The sequence below is a fragment of the Bombus impatiens genome, unplaced genomic scaffold, assembly GCF_000188095.3.
Source record: "Bombus impatiens unplaced genomic scaffold, BIMP_2.2 scf_0306, whole genome shotgun sequence".
Classification (NCBI taxonomy): Eukaryota; Metazoa; Arthropoda; class Insecta; order Hymenoptera; family Apidae; genus Bombus; species Bombus impatiens.
In genome coordinates, this window is record NT_176725.1 from 134,187 (window position 1) to 147,683 (window position 13,497).

General features: G+C 40.0%; 1 long non-coding RNA gene across 1 annotated transcript; it reads right to left on the reverse strand.

Moving 5' to 3' along the window:
- Nucleotides 1-373: 373 nt before the first annotated feature.
- On the reverse strand, nt 374-13,497 carry LOC117151578. Its single transcript, XR_004461597.1, has 3 exons — nt 13,370-13,497; nt 12,059-12,805; nt 374-384 (listed from the first exon to the last, which is right to left on the reverse strand). It is a non-coding gene; the product is annotated as an uncharacterized LOC117151578 (long non-coding RNA).

The following is a 13,497-nucleotide window of genomic DNA, read 5'->3' on the forward strand; positions in this document are numbered from 1 at the left end:
GCGGGGGCACGGGGATTTACGAGAAGCGAATGGAAGCAGAAAATTAACGATTCTGCCCAGAGAGGGTGGATCGTGAGGGGGTGGCAGCGGTACGGTGGAAGTTTTTCTTAGTATTTTAATATAAATGCGGCTGCGTCGGCCGACTTGGCCCCGCGCGAGGACGGCCCGGTTGTTTGCGGCAGTTTGTGCCAAGCTAAATGAAGAATGAAGCTGAAATTATTTGGTGGAAAACAGTGAAACAGGATGTGGAAACGACACCGCGTAGATTTACAGGGGCTGGTGCACGCGTCGCGCCACCGCGGCAGGCCAAAAGGCAGGCGAAGGGAGGGGGTTGGAAACTGGCCGACAAGAACATTTTTAAACGCATCCCCTCCTCCTCCTCCACTGGCAATTATAATTCTTCGCGAGATTCTGATAGATTCACGAGAATCCTTAATTTCGATCTTCCTGCGCATACCATTGGGGTTAGGTTAGGTTAGGTACTAAGAAATTTTGTTTTAATATGTATTTTTATAATTACAATAAGTATAGTAATATTGCATTTTGCAATTGCATTTTTAATATCAAATACGAGAGGTAGGTATTTTTTAATAAGAAATATTAATTTGTATTTGGCGCCTTGCCCGCATCTTTTCTGAACTGTAAGATTAATTTTCACTTTTCAAACCTACACAGATGTTTATCCTTGATTTAAAGACTATTAAGAAGACGATTAAGAAGATTGGATTAGGCATTCTCATGGCCCTAGAAGAAAGTCGACAAAATTCTTAAATATAGGTTATCCGGAAAGTGTCTTTCTTTCGCGAACGTGTTGTTTACGACAATGCACCTTCGTACGAACGTGAAACCAAGTCTGTGAAATGTCGCGGTGTTTATCTCGACATAGCAAAATGGATCATACGAAATTTGACAAAATAATATAAAACAGAAAACATTGTGCGTCTATTGTTTCCTGGTAAAACGAAAGAAACTTTCCGGACAACCTAATATCTAAGAGGTTAAGTGCTAATATCGTATAATTAGTGCCTTCATAAAGTAACAACTGCCTGGTGCAATATCTAAACTGTGAAACAAACATTAATTTAGTTTCCATGTCTTTAGTTACGTTCATAAAAATTCGCAATTAATTTGTGCACTTCTATTGTACAATTTTATAAAATGTTTTATAAATTGTCTAGACACGCACAAGCGATAATTTGCTAACTAATATTATTAACGAATTAACAAATTATACAGTATAGATAGACTGTTCAGAAATCATATACAAAGATATGATATGAGATAAAGTCATATACAAATTTTTAGGTTATCCGGTTAGGTTATCTTACGAAAATTCGACAAAATAATATAAAAGAATAAAACATTGTGCGTCCACTGTTTCCTGGCAAAACGAAAGGAACTTTTCGGACAACCTATGATAAATTCTTTTTAAAAATGTTTCAAACGAAACATCGATACGGCTGGCGCTCATTATAGCCTTTCTATGACGTTTTCTGTAGGTATGGTTCATTTGACCGAAACTCAAACGAGGTATCCGTTATCAGCGGTGACGAGAAGAATTGACGAGAGAGAACGCTCGGGACCGTCCCCTTTTCCCTTGCTTCATATTCGCGCCGGAAGCATCCCCATCCTCCAACGTAGAGGGGGAGAAAGGCTTCTTTACCCCACGGTGGATTCGTGGCTTTTTACGGGGAACCAATAATGAACTTTTTTTTCTCCTCCGGTATAAAAGTTGATTTGTAACAGCCTCTCTTTCTCGCCACCCTGTGGACTCTGTCGGTCCCGCAACTTTTCCTCGTAGCCTCTTAAAAGCGGCGAGAAGCGTCTCATTCTCGGTCGCTGATATCACTCGTGGCATTGCTCATTACTCACGCCGTCTTATCGTCCTTACCCCCCATCGAGGCAGCGTTGCGTCGGCTTTCGCTACACCCTTGCTTCGTCCACCACCCCTATTCCTCTCTGGTTCCTCCTTTTTTTCGATGCCGCGGAATCTTATTTCAAATGCTCTTGAAAAAAATGTTTTATCATCTGCTTTATCATCGTGCTATAATCTGCTATTTTATTTCTTATCTCTCTACCTTTTATCTCTATATTTGTATATTCTATGGTTGTTTATTTTGCGATACGAGATCGAGAAAATATCAATTTTAAATGTTTAGTTTCGTCATGTGTTGCTGCACTCTCTTGTATAAAGGATTAATTTATTTATCATTTTTAAGTAAAAAATATTGAGGTTAGGTTAAGACGAGAAATACGTACCAAATGGACTACTCCTTCCAATAATCACGCACGCCCTTCCTCAAACCTATAGCACCTTTTATCGTCGCCATTACTAGATTTCGTGAATTTTACCCCTCTCCGTTGTCGATCGGTCGATAGATCAATTGACAGTGTTGGTCGAGCATTATCCAAGCAACCGTTTGCTCCTCTCTCCTTTCACCGCTTTCAGCCCTATCGCGGTGTACCGCGTTAAATTTACTGCGGCCTTGATAGGAAAGTGGAGCGCACGCTCCCACGATTATCTGTCCTGTCGAATACTTGTCCTCCTACGACAAATTCTTTACATTTCTTGCTATACAGATTCCTTTTTTCTTTCATTTCTTCCAGAAGGAGGGCGAGTGGAAATACTTTTGAGAACATCGCTATTTGTATTTTGCTGAAAGAACTTGTGATCGTATTGCAGTGATCTATTGGACTGGCAACTAAGTGATTGCGACTTCTGTCAGTACTACCAACTGACAAAATCTGCAATCACTTAGTTGCCAACCCAATAAATATTTTAATAAGGTGATTGTATTGTTAGTATTCCAATTGGTAAATTATACTACAAAAACAAGTGTCCTGGCCGTAGTTGTAAAGAAGTCAAGGTTTTCATTCATCGACTGGGAAAAAATTAGTCAACTCGTTAATCGGAATCCCAATCTCTTAAGAGTAATATTATAATTAAGTACTTGTTGTAGAACTGATTTTCTAGTTAGGAGTTAACTCGATTACCAGATTGACAAACAGGATGCAGATGTAGAAAATACATTTTAGCTTGACATTAATTTGGTATCGCATATAATATTAAGTTGGCAATTAAGTGATCGCGGCTTTTGTCAATACTACCAACTGACAAAATCCGCAATCACTTAATTGCCAACTTAATATTATATGTACTACCAACAAAATCACTTAGTTGCCAACCCAATACCATAGTGTGGAGTAGAAATAAAAATTGCTGTATCATATTAAATATTCTATCATAGGTTACGTTATATAACTGCATTGTAGCTTATACAGTACATGCAGGATCATTAGTAGTGTACAATAATATACGATACTAATATACACGAACATTTGCATCATTAATTCATGTCATTATCATGTGTATTCCACACATTATTCATATGTAACCTTGATCATCGCGTGGTATATTCTTATTATACACATTTAGTTAGATTAGTATTCTAGTAGATTACTATCATTCTAACCTTACAACGTCGCTAAAATTTCATCATCAGAAAATACGTATATTGGGTTGGCAACAAAATTATCACCTAATGACAAAATCCGCAATCACTTAGTTGCCAACCCAATAATTGTCAAATATTATTCAACGTTTCCTGGATACAGCACTATTGCAAGCTATTGTTATCATCGTAAGACATTCGATTTACAATTATTGCTTGAAAAAATGACAAATTTGGACCTCCATATTGTACTACAGACAGGCAAAGATACGAACCAATGGGTATATTTGTACCGAGTATTGGTGAAAACGATCAAGTTGCACGGTGAATGTTTCTTATCAGTAAATTAGCAGTCTAGTTGGCCTTCGTCGATACTGATGAGGGAAAGCAAGGCAGGAAGTGACAGGTATCAATCACCGGCGCATCTAGCGCAATGCTGCGGATGAGTTTCTGATACAGAAACTGCAGTCCTTTCTCGGCTGCTCGATAAGCACAATGAAGTAATTCCGAGGGTTCGATATCGGTTTCGTACGTGGCACAGAATATTACATTTTCGGTTTTCTTCCTCTCGTTATCTCGCTTACGGGGAACACGAAGAGGTTAGAGATCTGATCCGTGATGATTTGAGGAATTAGGGAGTGATGCAAGTTTCTAAATATTTATACGTCAAGAAGATTTTGAAAATAGTGCAGAATCTTTTATCATTTTTGTTTCTTCGTGTTTTAAGACTCGATTTCTTGAAATGCGAGTATAGTAACATATTCGTCAATGTTCTTGAATTCCTCTTTTCTATCACTACAAAATAACCCAAAATCGGAGAAAAATATAAAATAATCATTTTTAGTATCATTTTTCAATTCTATGGTAAAAATTTCCTCAAAACATCAAAATCTTATGCTGTCTTTTAAATATTGGCTTGGCAACTAAGTGGTTGCGGATTTTATTGTTAGGTTAGGGCAAAATCCTGTCCTAACCTAACCCCAACCTAACCCCAACCTAACCACTTAGTTGCCAAGCCAATATTACAACAAAAGTAAGGTTAGAATATAAAAATTCAAGAACTCTAGCAACGTTGACAACTTATATTACAATCAAATACAAAGTTTTCCAGCCACTCTACCTGCCAGTGAAATTTACCAAAAGCCGAGATAAAATTTTCATCAATTTTTTATTGTCGTCATTTGAAAACTTGGTTCATAACGTAACGCAGTAATTTCCGAACAATTCGAGTCGCCTTTACACAAACCACCCGTTCGATCCTGTAATTGTCCTCGTGTTTTTCCGTTCACCCAGCTCGAACGGGAGAAAAATCAGGTCATATCGCGACGGTCGGCGCGGAATTCTTTGCCCGCGAGCGTGTCACACTACGCCTCCATAGAATATGTCAGGCTCCATAGAATTCTCCGCGGCAGATAATCCAAAAGAAGACGAAAAGGGATGGCTTTTCCGGGGACGCGCATCAGCAGCTCGGCTGTGAGCGGGTACACAGCACCCGTTCGCCTAGCACACTCCCGTGAACAGTTCATTTATTATGCGGTTAGTTATCGCGCCTTTTCGTCTGATTTCCCTGCCAACAATGCGCCGTCACCGGCGCAGACAGGTTCTGGCGGTTCTTAGACTCCCGACCGTTCTCTTTCCCGCTTCCACGACGTTTTCTCATCCGCCACTCTAAGTGACGCTCACTGACGACACGCCATACGTCACGCCGTTCCTACCCTCTTTCTCCAGCGACGTTTTCATCCCCCTTTTCCATACTCGCGTCTACCTATACCCCTTTCCCTCGTCTCTTTCTCTCACGTTTTTTTTCCACGCTTACGTTCCTTCCAGCTTCTTCTCGTTTTTACCTTTCGTTCTTTCACACCTTTGCTTTCTTCCACCCTTTCTTGCCTATTCGCGCGCCACGATGGCTTCCAACAGCCGAGTTCGACGCAGTTGCCGAACTGAGAGTCTCGGTTGACTTACGACCAACTCGCTGGGGTGGAGTCTACTCGGTTCATATATTTCTCGGAACTCGGCGGATCCAGCGTCCACGGTTCTCTATTCAAGGCCTGCTGATAGTTCAATCTACCATGGCATTGAATTTTACAATAGGATTTTATAACGAACTTTACAACGATAATGGATAGTTGGTACATTTATCAACGTTTTATAACAATCTGCAGCTTCGATATATAAGGAAATATCAGTTCCATAGTGGAGATGCAGTTTTTAACGCTTTGACGCGCTGCCTGGATCATATATGGCCCACGGTTTCTCCAGTGACACCACGGTGGTCACCCGTGACCACCAATAAGATAAACCGTCCATTGGGGAAGAATGTTGTCTTACGTTATCAATTTATTATAATTTTGTGGCGTCCTCAGCGAAACGTGTGATTTCGGCGTGGCAGTCACATTCCTATTCCACAGGATTCAGAAAATTCCACAAAAATCGTAGCTTGAAGGAAAAAGAATATCGTGGTCTGTTCATAGGGGGTTGAAAGGGTGGATTCAACGGAAAAACCACAGTTTGCCACAGTTTCTTTCATTGATTCCATTCTTAGAATCTAGACCGACTTTTTCTATAGAAAAATCTATAGTCCTGTATTTTTCTTTTTTTTTTTTTATAATGAATACACTGCAAATTTTTATGCATTTATGGAATGTTTTCAGATTTGGGACAAATTACAGAGAATGCACATAATATGTAAACGTACATATACATATTTATGCAAGAATATATATTTTATAATATAACATATTATAAATTATGTACATAATATGTTATATATTATGCAATATACAGGGTGGTTGGTAACTGGCGGTACAAGCGGAAAGGGGGTGATTCTAGGCGAAAAAAGAAGTCGAAAATATAGAATAGAAATTTTTCGTTCGAGGCTTTGCTTTCGAGAAAATCGACTTTGAATTTTCGCTCGGTACGCCTGCACTTTATCGCGTCTCGTTAGAACGGATCTCACTGTAGATCGTTGCCTCGATGGAAAAATGAAAAAAAAAATTTTTATTCTATATTTTCGCTTTTTATTTGTATTATTCGTATTATTCTAAAAAAAACCTATATTTAGTTATATTTGGATAGCATTGCTCGGTGTGATGGTGAAAAGAGCTATTCACGCCTGCTACCTAAATTTTCCAGACCTTTCCCTTAAATTTCCTCTAATGAGATTGGTCGGGTTTGTTTTCCCAGGATCTATTGTACCAAGGAAAATTTCCTATTTAGTTTTCAAATTGCTTGTGCAGCGATCCGGAACGTTGAACATGGGTACAATGGGTATAATGAAAGGAATAGGTTAAATCCCTACAAACATAGAAACCTACTGCCCCATAAATAACCACTTATTTTGCTAATTTTAACAGTTCGTAAAATTACACTATAGATCAAGAAATTAATTACGATTAATTCGAGATTTGTCGATGCATCTCATCAAGAAGTTAATTGCACTTCTTTTTCCACTGATTTCCAGTCTTTTTCTGACGATGAAATGAAAATTATTTCGGTAACTCGAAGATAAAGAATTTTCGAAACAATTGAAGTTTCTCGGAAGGTTAAATATCTGGATGTATATGGTAGCGAAAGTCATGGTAATATTAGTTTCTAAATATTTATTTCATCACCTGAAAATATTCTATTTCACCGAATATTCTGCTCACATTGAATCATTCGACACTTTACTCTACGAATATTATTATAAACACACCTTAGAAAATAATTGTGAATGCTGCTTTATAATCATGTAAGTGAGGTTAGAAATGTGAACATATCTTACTGTTATATATAGAACGTGCAAATACTGTTTACTAATATCTCTACATGTTCAACAATATATTCTGCACGTTTTGCTTACGACGAAACAACGAATGCGAATTGTTTGTTGAAATAAACGAAGCCTTGTTATGATATGTCGCTATCAACTGTTACAAAGGCGTCACGGTGGTCACCCGAGACCATCAATAAGATAAACGGTCCATTGGGGAGAAATATTGTCTTACATCATCAATTTATTATTATTTTCCCATTGTATGCTTTGAATAATAAAAATACTCCCGCGGCGTCCTCAGCGAAACGTGTGATTTCAAAGTGTTCAATTATTTCTATTGCTACTGAAGATTTTGAAAAGTTACTAACGCTACATACTACGCCATTGCAAAGTTATCTTCAATTCGTCTTGGTGTCGCTTAAAACATCGTATACATAATATAAGAAATAGATATTGACACGCAAAACTGAATTGATGGCCTTGAAATTATTTTCAAGGTATTCCCACAGATACTTTGTAGGTTAATTCGATGCTGAATTTAAGCAAAACCCGGTATATGAATACGTGAACAAGACAGGCATAATATTGCCCGAAATTAGAGCAACCGATAATTACTAAAGCAGTACTTTTGTCCTTTTTTATCTGCTTTCCTCAAATCCTTTTCATAAACCACGAAAATCGACGCGGAAATTCAAATACAATTGGCAAGCAATTTTCACGTTTAAGAAGGCTAAAGCCGCAGCGTCCTGAGCGGGACATGTGATTTCGGCGTGGTAGACAAAACGTTAACCTGCAGTTGAATACTGGAAGACGAACGCTCGAATGATCTGAATCGTTGGCCATTAATGCATTGCAGTCGTTTCACACTCGAACGAAACGCAAAAACCTCGAATCTTCTGGAGATTCAGCGGCGTTGCTAACGGTACATGTGCAGAACAAATTCTCGCGGCGGGAACCGGCGAAAATAGGGGGCCCGCGAGACCAGCTTTCCCGTTACGTAGCCTCTCACCAGCGGTTTGCCATTTGAAAGATATTTTTTTGCTGTGGAGTACGAGTGGCGAGAAAAATAGCCGCGAATTGTGAGCAACGGCACAACGAAAAGCAATAGAGGAGGGAAGAGGGGGCGGAGGACGTATCGTAGAGGAAGGCTAGACGAAGGAAGTCAGGGGGACGAAGTGATGGATGAACGCGGGCCCGTTTCTCGAGACGAGCCTCGGCGGACTGACATGTTTATACGAAGGCTGTCTGTAAAGGTGGCCGTAGCTTTGCTTTCCCGCTCCTCTTTTGTACCGTACGTCTCAAGCAAAGCGTCTCTCGCTTACGATTCCCGTTGCGTCTCTTCTCTTCTCTGCTCGTCCATTGCCTCTTTCTCGATGGGCCACCGAAAAGGGGAGCTTAAACGGGAAATAATACAGTCGCGTGATTAATTAAAGGTGACGCGTTCGCCCACCTACGAAGATTGCTAACCGTCTCACTCTCGCGTGCGCTATTTTTCTCTCAGTCTTGGATCATCCGTATACATAATATAAGAAATAGATATTGACACGCAAAACTGAATTGATGGCCTTGAAATTATTTTCAAGGTATTCCCACAGATACTTTGTAGGTTAATTCGATGCTGAATTTAAGCAAAACCCGGTATATGAATACGTGAACAAGACAGGCATAATATTGCCCGAAATTAGAGCAACCGATAATTACTAAAGCAGTACTTTTGTCCTTTTTTATCTGCTTTCCTCAAATCCTTTTCATAAACCACGAAAATCGACGCGGAAATTCAAATACAATTGGCAAGCAATTTTCACGTTTAAGAAGGCTAAAGCCGCAGCGTCCTGAGCGGGACATGTGATTTCGGCGTGGTAGACAAAACGTTAACCTGCAGTTGAATACTGGAAGACGAACGCTCGAATGATCTGAATCGTTGGCCATTAATGCATTGCAGTCGTTTCACACTCGAACGAAACGCAAAAACCTCGAATCTTCTGGAGATTCAGCGGCGTTGCTAACGGTACATGTGCAGAACAAATTCTCGCGGCGGGAACCGGCGAAAATAGGGGGCCCGCGAGACCAGCTTTCCCGTTACGTAGCCTCTCACCAGCGGTTTGCCATTTGAAAGATATTTTTTTGCTGTGGAGTACGAGTGGCGAGAAAAATAGCCGCGAATTGTGAGCAACGGCACAACGAAAAGCAATAGAGGAGGGAAGAGGGGGCGGAGGACGTATCGTAGAGGAAGGCTAGACGAAGGAAGTCAGGGGGACGAAGTGATGGATGAACGCGGGCCCGTTTCTCGAGACGAGCCTCGGCGGACTGACATGTTTATACGAAGGCTGTCTGTAAAGGTGGCCGTAGCTTTGCTTTCCCGCTCCTCTTTTGTACCGTACGTCTCAAGCAAAGCGTCTCTCGCTTACGATTCCCGTTGCGTCTCTTCTCTTCTCTGCTCGTCCATTGCCTCTTTCTCGATGGGCCACCGAAAAGGGGAGCTTAAACGGGAAATAATACAGTCGCGTGATTAATTAAAGGTGACGCGTTCGCCCACCTACGAAGATTGCTAACCGTCTCACTCTCGCGTGCGCTATTTTTCTCTCAGTCTTGGATCATCCTCTCGCTTCTCATTGTCCGCCACTTCTGTTAGGCTCGCTGCTAACCTACATATCCGGCTGGAATAAAGCAGCCTCGTATTGTCGGCCACGGCTTGAGTAATAACTGTGCTTTGATTTCTCGAATTTCGCACCACTTGCACGAGCCTTCGCGATTAATAATGTTATTAATAACTACGCGATCTCTGTATTTGCGACGCGACGCTTCCACGACGCTGCCACACACGTTCTCGCTCGTAAGGGGGACGGATAATGCGTTGTCGGTGAAAACGCGAAGGGAGTTTAGACAGCGTGGCTTAACGCGATTGCGAGAGGATCTTGTTGGCTACGTGAATGACGGCAATTGAAGGTTAGTTTAGCGTGGATTAGGTTTAGAGGTGGCGCAGTTAGGCTCTGCCAACGGTACAGTGATACTTAACCCTGCAATACTCTTAACGTTATATCGACAGACAAATAGGTTGGCGATGGAAATACGTGCGAATAGAATGTATATAGATGGACGATATGTAAATTTGAAACAATGTTGGACTTGCTATTTGATAGCCTTGTCTATTACAATAAATTATTAATTAATGTGCAGAATAGAGAGTTATTTTGTTGCAAGGCGATAGATACAGATTTATGGAATATTAAAAAATGCTTACATGTGTTGTTAGTTAAATCCATTGTATATAGATGGACGATATATAAATTTGAAACAATGTTGGACTTGCTATTTGATAGCCTTGTCTATTACAATAAATTATTAATTAATGTGCAGAATAGAGAGTTATTTTGTTGCAAGGCGATAGATACAGATTTATGGAATATTAAAAAATGCTTACATGTGTTGTTAGTTAAATCAATTGTACATAGATGGACGATATATAATTTTACTAACCTAATGATTATTTGAAACAATGTTGGACTTGCTATTTGATAGTCTTGTCTATTATAATAAATTATTAATTAATGTGCAGAATAGAGAGTTATTGTGTTGCAAAGCGATAGATACAGATTTATGGAATATTAAAAAATGCTTAGAATACATATGTGGTGGACGGTGTGAAGTGTAGTTAGTTAAATCAATTAACTACATTTACAGATATTCTAAAATGTAGAATACAAAGTTAATTGCAATCGTTGCTCGACTTGATGATATTCGTTATAAGATTGCACGATACTGCAGTACTGATACTAATTGTTATGCTGATTCGCTAGACTGATTTGTTATATTCATTCGCTCGACCGACTGACTATGTCTGGAGAACACGGTCCTCTATTTATACTGGTGGAGGGGAGGTACCGCGAAATTTGAACTTGTCGCCGGTTGTAGAGTTTGTTTATTACATTATGTGCGTCGTATAGTGTTAATCCTCTGTGGCAAAACATTTAATTCAGGCATCTTCGTGCCGAAAGGTCCTGTGACGCATGTGCCGCTACATATATTGCTGAAAAACGTATAAAACATAGTATCATATTCATTGCATAGTAGTTATAACATTATGCATTTAATGTATGAAATAAAGTTTCTTACAGAAATATGAATTTGCCTAAACATCTGCAGTCTGTACATGAGCTAAAATAGAAAAAAGGAAAAATAGAAAATATTTTAAGATCATATTAACATCTTATGATTTTTATATAGTACCCATCTATAGCAAGCAAATCTTCGTTATTGGTTTTATGTGGAAACCGTATTGACTGCCTTGTGGGAGGTGTAATAAGAAATCAAATATGACTGTGTCACTTTTTATCGAAGAGTTAACAGAGGGTAAAGCGAGATAGATCCGCTTATTGCCCGAGCAAACACAAGGCTATTTAATCATCGGTGTACGTGTGTATTTTATTCATGTTTGCAAAGACGACAGACCACGAGTGTTTGACAATCGTCCCTTGAAACTGTCCATAATGCCTCGCTATCCCGATCGATTCGGTGTCAGATTCTCTCAATCTGTCGTCTATGAATTTTATGCTGTAAATTACAGCGAAGCAAAGAAAACGATCGAACGACAATATCAGAGGAAAGGAAGATTTTCCACGAAGCGTAAAATAACGTAGCGTAACTTTAACCGTGGGCGTGTCAGTCTCCGGACATGAATAGAAAGCACCTTTAATTAAAAAGGAAAACTTACGACCTTGAGAGGAAGATTACGAACGTGCACGCTAAGCGCTGAGGTTATGTGTCTCGCTCTTTCGTTTCCAAATCCATCCCCACTCTTCTCAATTTCGAGGAACGAGATAACCTAGAAAACATAGAAAGAAAATGAAAATACTCTGTAATGGCTCTGTTTTCACAATGCTGGGCTAACAAAGTCGTCGCGGTTAGATTCTCAAAGGTAAATCGCGGCTAAGCTCGAGTGCCGCGGGACCACAGGCTCTAGTTGACCGAGTTCTCTCGAGACTAGCGACGAAATTTTCCTTGGAATATGAATAAATTTATCGAAAAGCCCGAAGACAGTGGAGCGTGCCGTGGGGTGGTTCTCGATGGAGGGCCAAATGATGGTCGAGGGTGGGGAGGGGGGTTGCGAGCTCGGGGGCCAAAAAGAGTTTGAAACTGCTCGAGCACCCCTATATTATAAATATCAGCCATGAAAGATGGCGCAGACAGCAGCAGGGAGGCAATGGGTCTGGGGGACGGCTGGGTAAAGGAGTGGAACAGAACCGGAATTAGCATAATCAGAATAATTTCCACCAGCTGACAGCGCCCTCATTCTTTTTCCTGCGACGCGATTCTTCCGCTGCTTTATTTTCCCTTGTTTTCCGCCTTCCGCTGGCTTCTCTACGCCATCTCTCTCTCTCTCTCTCTTATCTCTGTTTTTTCGTCCTTCTCCCTTTGGGTTGCTTGTTCTTCTTACTTCTCGTTCTTCCCCAATTCTCGCACCGTTGCCACTCTTCGATGCATCCCGCTTCGGCCGGAACAACTAACAGCCACATTTCCTTCCGTTTCCCTTCGTCGATGAAAACTTCCTCCCGTTGATTCTTCTGCCTCGGCAATTCTGCTTTGAACCGTGTTTAAGGATCTTCAAAAAACGATTCTCGCTATATTTCAGTTATCCTTCAATATACACTGTGATTTCTAAATAATCGTATTATATTGTAAAGAAGGAAGTATTCTAGAGTTTTCCCATTTTTGACTTAGCGCTTATTTCTCATATTTTTATCTGTTTTTAACAAACTAATTAATCTCATGGTTTTTATCCAACTGCATATTTTTATGAACGCATTTAATGGAATTTAACTTAGGGAAAAATTGATTTCTATTAGGTTGTCCGGAAAGTTTCTTTCGTTTTATGAGAAATAATAGACGCACAAGGATTTTTGTTTTATATTATTTCGTCGAACGATCCATTTTGTTATGTCGAGATAAACACCGCGACGTTTCACAGACTTGCTTTCACGTTTGTACGAAGGTGCACTGTTGTATGAAACACGTTTGCGAAAGAAAGACACTTTCCGGACAACCTAATACATCAAAGCAAACGACGAGTCCGATAGAAAAGGATCTCTAACCTGTGTAAACTATTCTAAATACTAATACGTTCGATGGTGTGTATTTACCTGTAATAAAATACTTGTGTATTTACCTGTCTCACTCCTGGATTTGTACATTGTTTTCACCACAAATGCCTTTACTTTGAGCTGCGATGATTATTCTAACGATTCTTCTCCGCCATTTCGTTCAATTGTCCGATGGGATTTCTTGAAACACACG